Source organism: Onychomys torridus, chromosome 18, assembly GCF_903995425.1.
Source record: "Onychomys torridus chromosome 18, mOncTor1.1, whole genome shotgun sequence".
Classification (NCBI taxonomy): Eukaryota; Metazoa; Chordata; class Mammalia; order Rodentia; family Cricetidae; genus Onychomys; species Onychomys torridus.
This window is the reverse complement of record NC_050460.1, coordinates 64920012-64927249: the sequence shown is the minus strand read 5'-3', so window position 1 is coordinate 64927249 and position 7238 is coordinate 64920012.

Here is a 7238-nt window from a genome sequence, read left to right as displayed (position 1 = left end):
GAGGCATGAGGGATAGCAGGAATGGTAAACACTCAAGGTTTTCCACCCAGGAGGCTGGGGTGCATGTGGTTAGAATCCTGGTGACCTTTGCACTATCTGTAAGGCCAGGCCATACCAGCTTCCCCAGACGCTTTTCAGGAGCTGGTTCACCTAGGGTCTGCTTTCTCAGTTAAGCTATAGACCCCATCTTTATGGAAATGTCACTTGTGTTTCACTGTAGTCATCTCTTAAGCTTTGTTGTGCATCCGGGATCGAGTTACTTATCACCAGGAAACTTTCTTCTTCCAACTGTGCTATGCTTAACTATTCCTTAAATACACCACTCAGTGCCAGACTCTCAAATCTGGACCCACACTGGCTACTGAGTCCTGTTCAAGTGGATTGCCTTCTTGCCTCTCAAGAATAACATGCTAGTGGTTGTGGCGTTTGCAGAGACCCTACAGTGTTAGGGATCCTGTGGTTGTTCACGGTGTCTTTGAAAGGTTGATAAACAGCGCTGGTGGCGGCGCTGCTTACTGTGTGGAAAGGGCACGGTCACGACAGAACCCAGTGTTAGTTTTCAGAGCTTTATGAGGAGGGGAAGGGGAGAGGGGAAGGAGGGCCAGGCCTGGAGAGAGAGAAAGATGGCGGGGGGGGGGGGCAGAGAGAGAGGGTGGGGTCTGCCTCTGGCTTTTAAGGCGCATATGTAGTCACCACCACACACTGATGATGTAAGACCCTAAACTGCATATAGCTGGAGTGAGGGTAAGATCCTAACAGTCTCTCTCTCTCTCTCTCTCTCTCTCCCTCTCCCTCTCCCTCTCCCTCTCCCTCTCCCTCTCCCTCTCCCTCTCTCTCTCCCCCCCTCTCCCCCCCCCTCTCTCTCTCAGTTTTCCGAGACAGGGTTTCTCTGTGTAGTTTTGGTGCCTGTCCTGAATCTCGCTCTGTAGACCAGGCTGGCCTCAAACTCACAGAGATGGGCCTGCCTCCCCAGTTCTGGGATTAAAGGTGTGTGCCACCACCACCACCACCTGGCCACTCATGGTGTCTTTTCAATGTTTGTCTGTCTACTTTGGGGCAGGGTCTTGCTATGTAGCCCAGGCTATCTCGGATGTACTATGTCGTCAAAGCTAGCGAACTCCTCCACTGCCCAGTTGTTGTGACGACAGACCTGGCCAGTGTACCTTACTGTGACACAATGAATGTCCAGGAGACAGGAGTGTGCTGAGTAGGGCTCACTTTGCTCATGAAAGAGTCACAGGAAAGTTCTGGAAAGTCTTGGCCTCATAGTTAATCCTCCTGCCTCAGCCTCCCAAGTGCTGAGAATGTAAGTGGGAGCTAATGGGCTTTGCCGTGGCCTGAGGAGTTACAGCTAGAAACATCAAGGTTGACAGTTAAATGAGAGTGACTATGTCTCGGTGAAACTTTATTTATAGACACAGAAATTAAATGCATATACCAGTGAATAATTCAACATCTCTATAAGACAGGCATGGTAGTTCACACCTGTAGCTTCAATAGTTGAAATAGTTGAGAGACTGAGGCAGGAGGATTTTGAATTTAAAGCCATCATGGGTAAGTAAGTGAGACTGTCTCAAAAAAAAAAAGGCGGTGATGGCGCACGCCTGTAATCCCAGCACTCGGGAGGCAGAGGCAGGAGGATCTCTGTGAGTTCGAGGCCAGCCTGGTCTACAGAGCTAGTCCAGGACAGGCTCCAAAGCTACAGAGAAACCCTGTGTCGAAAAACCAAAAAAAAAAAAAAAAAAAAAAAAAAGAAAGTGATTGATTTCTCCTGCCACTGCCAGCATGCCTGCTGCCTGCTGCCATGCCCTGCCTCTCCCTGGGGGACTCTCCTCTGGAACCAGTCGGCAAAATAAACTCCTGTTTCCGTAAGTTGCTTTTGGTTATGGTGTTTGTCACAGTAGCTGACATGTAACCGACACAGCTGTGGGGATAGAAGATTACAGTGCCCTACCATGGAGCACATGGAGCCTCTTGGTGCCCCTCCTCCAGCCTGAGAATGTGAGACCTTGTCTTGGGAGCCCCTCTTGAACCTGGGGTAGTGAGACTCCAGGCAGGCAGGTCAAACACTTATGCCTATGGCCAAATGGGGGCTTAAAACAGCAGCGTTAGGTAACATGACAGATGACAGTGACCTCACGGACCACCATCGTCATCGCCTGCCCCCCCACCATGCTTCTTCTACGTGCATGAGAGTTTTGCCTGCATGTGTGCATGTGCACTTCTGGTGCCCTTGGAGGTCAGAAGTGGGTGTCAGATTCCCTGGAACTGGAGTTACAGATGGTTAGAAACGCTCCTGCTGGTTCCGGAATCCAAACTTGAGTGGAGCTCTGCAAGAGCAGCAGGTGCCCTTGGCTGCTGAGCTGTCCCTCAGCCTACAGGCTGCTGTCTGAGTTTCTGCTCCGGTTTCTTTTTTTTGGGGTGGTGGTGGTATCTGAGACAGGGTCTTGCTATGTAGCCTTGGCTGTCCTGGAACTCACTCTGTAGACCAGGCTGACCCTGAACTCACAGAGATCCACCTGCCTCTGCCCCCTGGGTGCTGGGATTAAAGGCGTGTGCTACCACTGCCCGGCTCTCTTCTGTTTCTTTTGCTGAAGCGTGCTGATGAAGACAGCTCTGGAGAGAAAGGGATTATTCAGCTCTCAGTTGACAATGGCAAGTAAGTCAAAGAAGGCAGCTGGAGCTTGAAACAGCTGGTCACATGACCACAGTCAGGGAGCAAAGTGAGCTGAATGCTTGCTAGTTGTTAGCATCCTTCTCTACTTAACAGTCCAGGGCTGTACCAGGCTTCTTCTTTTGGGCCACCAACCAGCTCCCAAATCATGACATGGAGACTTATTCATGCTCGACCTTCGCTTGGGCTCATTTTTGGCTAGGTCTTTTAACTTAAATGAACCTGTTTCTCTTCATCCACCTTTTGCCTCGGGGCTTTCTACCTTCTTCCTGTACAACTTTTTACTGCTTCTCAAGTCTGCTGACTGGCTGCTGCCTGCCTGGCCCAGGCATCTCCCTCTCTCTCTCCTCTCTTCTTCTTCTCTAGATTTCTCCTCCTATTTATTCTCTCTGCCTGGCAGCCCCATCTATCTCTCTCCTGCCTAGCTATTGGCCGTTCAGTTTTTTATTAGACCAATCAGATGCCTTAGGCAGGCAAGGTGAAACAGATGTAACACATCTTTACATAGTTAAACAAATGCAACACAAACAAACATAACACATCTTTACACAGTTAAAGTAATATTCCACAACACAGGATCCCGACCACAATCAAGATGAGGTTTCCACAGTTAATGAAATCAAGATAACTCCTGCAAGCTTGTCCCAGACAATTCTAGAACCTGTCAAGTTGACGGTTGCTCCTAACAAGCCCGTCCAAGGAGCCTAAACTGTTTAGAACCATCACAGAAAATGTGTGCCTGTGTGTCCATCCTCAGCAGCATCTGCAGCATCCCCAGGCCTCACAGACTGCTCTTCGACAGCTCACTGAGCATGGCCAACTGTGTGTGAGGGTGTGAATATCAGCCCATTTTACATGTGGGAAAACTGAGATGAAGCAATCAGGTCCAACCCACCCAGCTCTGGAACTGGCAGTGCCAGGACTTGGATCTGGGGCAACTGCCTTAAGAGTCCACATTTTAGCCAGTGCTCTTCTGCCTCCTGCATTGGAGAGTTAACATGGCTGTCTAGAGTGGACACCCGCACCTGCTGGCTGAGTGTTGCTCTCTTTCAGCTGTCCAGGCAAGCTGTGCCCAGCGAGCTGTCCCAGCGAGCCGTCACAGCATGCCACACAGTTCCAGCTGACCATCCACGCTGAGGAGATGAGCTGGGGGAACTGACAGTGGGGTAGGCCTTTCCACGGGGCCCAGGAGAAATATGGCCGCTTCTGAAGCCCCTCACCAGAGTCTGGTCTGGAGATGTCTCTGTCTGAGAGAGAACTGGGATGGGACTCTCGTCAGTAAAGGATGGAGATTGGGGAAGGCTGCAGAAGTAGAGCTAGCTGGTTCTCCAGTGTCCCTGGATCTCACCGGATCCGAGGTGTCTGCAGCACAGCAGGGCAGCTGTGGTTTACAGTGAGGGAAGGGGAAGGCACAGGAAAGGAGGAGGTCTGAAAGCAGGGTGTGGATTCCCACAAGCTGCGGGACTAAGTGGCCTTCCCTCCTGCCCTTTCTTGGGCATCTCTGTAGACCAGGCTGACCTCAAACTTTCAGCCATCCTCCTGCCTCTGGGTGCTGGGTTGACAGGCGTGCAGCACTCATTTGGTATTTTCCAGACGTGGTTTCTGCATTAGAAATGGAGAGACGGTGGGTAACAAGCCCAGTAATGGCTGCTTTGTCTTTGCCGTGTACCTCATCTCTCCCCACAAATGCTCAATTAGCAGTTGTTTTTCCTGCTAGAAACTGGACAAAAATAGGAAAGCATAATCTATGCTCTTCATTTTCCAAATGGGAGCTGTCACGGATGCACAGGGCTGGGGTGAGCAACTGTGAAAACCCAGCTCAGGCCTGAGAAAGGAAGCCACAGAGCTCTGAGGAAATGGCTCAAACCACATGTGGGCACTTGATGGCCTCTTTCTCCCCATAATGGGCAGAAGTATTAGCCACTTAATGCTCTTAACCTAGTGACCTTGAAAATATTGTTTGCCACACACTTCCAGAACATCTTCATTAAGGGCCTGGAATGAGGCGGCAAAGACATGTTAATTAAATTTGCAGATGATACTAAATTGGGGATCATAGCATCAGGAGGGCAGAGACTGAACACAGGGAGGTGTCTAGGGGTCAACTCTATGATCTACAAATGGTCCCAGTGACAGGCTGGGCTTAGTTACCAAGGCCCCCAGGACACAGGATGTGGGAGAAGATGGAAAGGGCAGGAGATAACCCTGAGAGCTGATGGGAGAAAAGGCCGCTCAAATGCTGCCTTGTTTTCCAGATGCTTTCCTCAAAGAGGCAGAGGACCATGGCTAGAGGGAGGCGGCACTCAGATGACCAGAAATAACCCAGGATATCTGGGAGTGACTGAGCTGAAGGCAGAAAAATGAAAAATGAGAGGCCCTGAAAGGTGGCATGCTCAGAAATTGGTAAGAATTAAATGTGCAAGGCTCGTGTTAAGCAAAGGCCAAGGAGAGGCAAAGAACCCAGAGGTGTTACTGAACCTCACACTCAAAGTCCTCAATACCCCTTGCAGATCTGGAAGCGGGCATCTGGACTTGGGAGCAGAAGTGATCAAATGTAGGTCAAGCAGAGCACAGTGAATGTATTTTAGGCACCAATGGTGCCCCAGGGGACATGGTCTTTGGTGACCTGTGAGGTATTTTTGTTCTTTTCCTCCTGTGGCTCTGGATCATCTGTCTCTTCTTTTGTTGTTTTCAAGACTCACACATGATTTACAAGAGACCTGATACACAGCGCAATCTGCCACCCCATGATACTGGCATCAGTGGACAGGGAGGGGAACATCCAAATGAGGATCCATCCTGCACTAATTTCCAATTTGCTGAGTGGCTTGTTTAAGTGTTACATCTGCTGCTGGCATTAACATCTCTGAATCTCCAATTTCCTGTGGTGTCCACAAAACACGCACGGGAAGCCTGGACCCTAAACAATCTGATAAAATGCATTTCTCTTCGGTTCAGCCTCCCAGACTATTGACTATGGGTGCCGGCCACCTGGGACTCAGCACAGATTCACAACAGCACCCCTGCTGACTTCCTGGTCAATATTTCTCTGAGTGGTTAAAATACTTCTAGAAATGTCCAGGTCCCTAGCTTTCCATTTATAGAAGTTTATCACAAAAGCTACTGCTCTAAGCCTTTAGGAGGTGACGTACGACTTCCTTCCAGGGACAGGGCATGGGCACTGAGAGCAGGCCTCAGGGCAGAGTGACTGTGGGGTGGAGTGTGTTCTTCCTGCTCCTACCTTGAGTTGGGTTTAGGGTATGAGATCTCTTTTGAGACTGAATTTTAACTGTATGTATTTGTATTTTTTACAGACGGTAAATGTGTTTGAAGAGACAGCGGATAGCTCTGGAAGTGACGCATTAACTCCAAGGAAAGACCTCTCTTTTCTCTTCAACCCTCTAGCCAAGCTGCTCCCACCTCCCTAATCCCGGGCACCAGGCGCTAGAACAAGGAGACAGCGACAGCTGACACGTTTTCATAAATGATTAAGGAAGTCCATGGTGCGGGAAAGTTTGCGCTTTCATGTTTAAGGAGGAGAGAAGTCTTAGAAGAGGTTTCATCTGCCTTGTGGCTGAGAGCCAGGGTTGCCTCAAGTGTCAGCCTGATCCAGGGCAGACCCGGTAAAAATGCCAGGCTGTCCAAACTGTTCTTTCATCACATCAGTGAGCCTTAGTCTTTCACTTCCCCACATCCGCTGGGCTAATGGCGTCTGGATTTGGGGTACTACCAGCAGCTCTGAATGGGAACAGCTGGCCCCGTGAAGCCCTTGTGATTGACAGCTGTGAGGGGCTGTCACAAGGAGGAGGTCTTGTGCTGAGGAAAAAATCCCACTGCTTTTGTGGATCGGGGCTGGGCGGCTGTCGGGGGTCTGAGGAGGTGGAGGGGACTGGTAGAGGAGGGTAAATCAACCCACGAATGAGTTTGCCGGCCAGATCTGATGCTGAGGCATGTATGTGGGTGAGTGGCACTCGAAGCCCCAGGTCCCTGTAGAGCTCAGGGCTGGCCTTCTTTTCAGATGTTGGCCTGAGCCTTCTTAACACCATAACCAGCAGCTGTAGCAGCTGAACACTGCATCTGGCCTGCACCAAACAGGACCTGAACATCAGTTAGTACAACCAGAGGCATGATCCCATCGCACCCGCAGTGTGGGCAAACACAGACAGGATGGCTTCGGGAGCATCTTTTAAGTAGCTACAGTCCTCTTCCCAGACCTGACCTAGGAAGGGCTCTGTACCCACCGCCCCGCAGACACACCTCACGGCCGCCTCTTCCTCCCCAGGCTGTGTCCTTTTCCCCTTCTGCACTTCCTAGAATAAGGTTTTTCTTGAAAGGGCAAACAGATTATGGGGAAACTGCAGCCAGAAATACTGCAGGACTTTGAGAGAACACCCCAGCTCCCAGGCATCCCCATCTCAGAGATGCATTTAAGCACTATTCACACAGGGCTGCGGCTCTTGAAAGTTGGCTGTCAGGACTGAATTCCACCCATAAGAAAGGCTCCTTTCACATGCTCACAGCTGTCTTTGTGAAAAGCAGAGGAAAAGGGAAATTTGTATTAAAT